This window comes from Cebus imitator, unplaced genomic scaffold (genome assembly GCF_001604975.1).
Source record: "Cebus imitator isolate Cc_AM_T3 unplaced genomic scaffold, Cebus_imitator-1.0 Scaffold550, whole genome shotgun sequence".
Classification (NCBI taxonomy): Eukaryota; Metazoa; Chordata; class Mammalia; order Primates; family Cebidae; genus Cebus; species Cebus imitator.
This window is the reverse complement of record NW_016107865.1, coordinates 524,679-528,469: the sequence shown is the minus strand read 5'-3', so window position 1 is coordinate 528,469 and position 3,791 is coordinate 524,679. Positions and strand designations below refer to the sequence as shown.

Here is a 3,791-nt window from a genome sequence, read left to right as displayed (position 1 = left end):
AGTTTTATTTCCTCAACTTGACCAAAATTATAATATTGTTTATAAAAATTATATAAATGCAGGCTGATTGTTTTGAAAAAGTCAAAAAGCCAAATATAAATAAAGCACTAGAAATAAATTCAGTCATAAAAAGTTGTTGACATCATTCTTCTAAATGTTATGTGGAATCATAGGAAGAAATATCACTGCAATAATTGAAGGTAACATAAGAGATGTTTGGTCATCAATGTCAATTCAAATGTAGAGTGTCTACGAAAATAGATCAGAGAGAAAGTAAGTATATCTGTAACTAACACAGGAAAAAATAAGTTAGTTGCAAATACTGTATTCTTCAATGAAAGAGGAACACAGAGTAAGGATAAAACAATTAGATGGGCGTATCAAGTAGGCCACCTTTAAGAATCACTTTTCAGAGTAGCTAAAAGGAGCAACAATAAAGCTCTACATATATAACTGAAATGTCTGCAATTAATCTAGTCCCAACACTTTTATTTGTAGAATTCTCAAATCAAAAGTAACAAATAATTATACATCAGGATAGTTAGGAATATCAAGTATTATTTTACAACTGCCACGATGTGTTTCTTCTTCTCTGACACAATCGGCACAGATCCAATGGATGGATCTGTGTTTAAACACATTGCTGTGTTTAATGTGGTTCACTTGCTTCTTTCATGATGCATTGTTCCTGAATCGGGCTATAGATAGATTTTGGTAGATGTTGATGGCGAGCTATCTGTTGTATATGAGGATGATGCTGACATTTCTTTTTCAGTTTCTGGTTATAATACTTGGCTGCTTTTTCTCTTTGTGTAAGCACACCCAATTCTTCAGAAGCATTAGCTTTACATAGGTGAATGTTCATTTCATCAGATCCGTACTTAATATACTTGCTGTCAGAAGTCCATTTTACACAGACAACATGTTGCATTTGCTTTGTGTGATATGCCACCCTGCTTTGACTTTTGTCTACAGGAAAGGTTCAAATAGATTTATCGAAACTAGCAGACACAAACTCTTTCCCAGTGGGAGAGTAATCCACATCAAGCGCTGCAGATACATAATCCATATGGACCATTACAGAAGTGTCCAGTGCATGCATACCAAAAGTTAATAAATTATAATCTTCATTTGCTACTGTAAAAATGAAAGCTTCCATAGGGTTCCAACAGATTGTATTTGTTCTTATATCTAAGACAACCTTTTTCAGAGGAGCAGCTTGCCTCATAGCATAAAGTACTATAGTCCTGTCAGACACACAACTTTCCAAGAGAAATGTCTCAATTGGGTTAAATTTAACACGACTTATACTGTCAAATCTCCAGGTCATTGAACATATAGGATTAGTTATTTGTTCATCACAAACGTCTACTTGCTGTCCACATGTAGCGAAAACAGCTTCTTTCCAGTGATGATCAATCCCAGTAGACACTATCTTTCCTAATGTTGTATGTAATGGCTCTTCCTCCTCTCCATAGGCTGGCCCGTCCATTTTCCACTGCCTCACAGTTCTGTCATCACCAACAGTGAAAAAAGAAGCCCCATAACAGCGAGTACATATTCCTCGTACAAAACTTTCATGTGCTTATATTGTACGGATACATTTCAGTTGAGTCAAGTTCCAAATTCTAACCTCTCCATCACATGCCCCAGAAAGGACAGTAGCCAGGCTCTTCAGATGCTTTGCCAAGAAACTGACTCCATCTCCGTGACCATCCAGCCAAGCAAGGAATGGTTTTGCAAACTCCTTCCAATTTGGTAGCATTTAAAGCTTTTACATATTCTCATGGGACCTCAAAAAGATGTAAGGTAGGAACATAGTTTCTTGGAACTCTCTGTAAGTCCAACTTGGTTTTGTGGACACAGTTGTCGATTCCAGTTCAACAACTTCACCTTCATCTTGGTTGCTCTTCCTTCTGGACTCCACGAGCTGGTCACTCTTCAGAATTTCAGAGTCCTGAGAGTGTCACAGGATTATACCTACAAATTTCCTTATATAGGACCTGAGTCGATCACAGTTTTTATGTAGATTATGAAGACTGCAGCCCTTACCAATTTATCTCTGTTTTACCACAGACTTTGCAGGACAATCTAATTGTAAAGCAGAAAATAAAAAATATAAAAAGCACATGTTTTGTGTTCTTCATTACACTTATCACAACTTGAAAATATATATATATTTTTTTTTAATCCTATCTTTCCCTTTATTTATTTTATTTTATTGAGAGAGGGTCTGGGTCTGTCATCCAGGTTGGAATGCAGTGGTGCATCTTGGCTCACTGCAACCTCTACCTCTTGGGCTCAAGCCATCCTCCCACCACAGCCTCCCCAGTAGCTGGGACTACAAGCTCATGCTACCATGCCCAGCTAATTTTCGTTTTTTTTGTAGAGGCGGGGTTTTGCCATGTTGCCCAGGCTGATCTCAAACTCCTGAGCTAAAGCAATCTACCTGCCTTGACCTCCCAAAGTGTTGGAGTTACAGGCATGAGCCTATCTTTCCCTTTAAAATACAAACTCTTTGAAGACAAGAGTGTCTTATTCTACTTGTATGATCAGCACTTAGCAGTGTCCAGTATATATGGGTGATCAATAAATACTAGAAGGAATATATGAAATGTTCAGATCTTTCTTCTCAAAGGATTGGTAAACAATGAAGTTAAAGATGCTAAAGGAGTTCAGTCTTCCCTAAGCTAACTTGTATCACAAATCCAAGTTTGCTTTAGCTCTGCTTTACATTTTCCTTTTCTTCAATACTGAGCAGCTTCTCCATCATACTTTCCAGGCATTCTTATCCCTTTTACAGCTCCTTGGCAGCCTAGAACTTTTCCCTTTGGTTAAACCTGTCTTCCTGGGATGGTGCCCAGATTCCACAACTATCTCTTACTTGCTATACTCCCATTAAAACTCCCATTATTTTCACTGCCAGGAGAAAAATATTCAGATAATTTCTCATTAAAGCATTATCCCGTAATAGACCATTTAATGCAATAATTCTCCAGGGTATTTGTATTTTAGAACATGAAGCTCTTAGCCTAAGGTAGAGAATGTATTATGATGGCATTTCAGGGTCAGCGTGACAGTGGCATGGTGTGTATATACATTTCCGTAGGTGGGTGGGGGGTTGGTTGGGACTTTTGTTATTCTCTCAGGCCTCATCATAAAGGTGGTCAAAAAGTTAAAGTCAGTAAATTCCTAGTCAAAGTCAGTAAACTCAGGCTTCTCACCATTGGTCATACTAGGAGAGGAAAAAAATCAACAAAGAAAAATAAGAAAGCAAACAGGTTTAAATACAAACAAAAAAAAACCTTGCTTTTCCCTCAAGGAAAATAACAACAAAAACAAATTGCTTCAGAAAGCAAAGACCAATTTATTGAGCTAGTAAGACAATTACAAATGATTATCGCTTTAAAAAATTTGAATGGGTGGAAAGTATAAGAAACTACAAGCCCATGAAACATAAAGAATGTTTATAGCAGACCAGGTGTGGTGGCTCACACCTATAATCCCAAAACTTTGGGAGGCTGAGGCGGATGGATCACCTGAGGTCAGGAGTTCAAGACCAGCCTGATCAACATAGTGAAACCCCATCTCTACTAAAAATATAAAAATTGGCCAGGCATGGCCATGCGCACCCATAATCCCGGCTACTTGGGAGGCTGAGGCAGGAAAATTGCTTGAACCCAGGAGGTGGAGATTGCAGTGAGCCAAGATCATGCCATTGCACTCCAGTCTGGGCAACAGAATAAGATACTGTCTCAAAAAAAAAAAAAAAAGAAAAAAATGTTCTCAGC

The 3,791-nt window shown here is 38.0% G+C and overlaps 1 pseudogene; it reads right to left on the bottom strand.

The window, feature by feature from the left end:
• Window positions 1-649: 649 nt before the first annotated feature.
• On the bottom strand, window positions 650-1,899 carry LOC108293831 (annotated as a pseudogene).
• Between the last annotated feature and the right edge of the window lie 1,892 nt (window positions 1,900-3,791).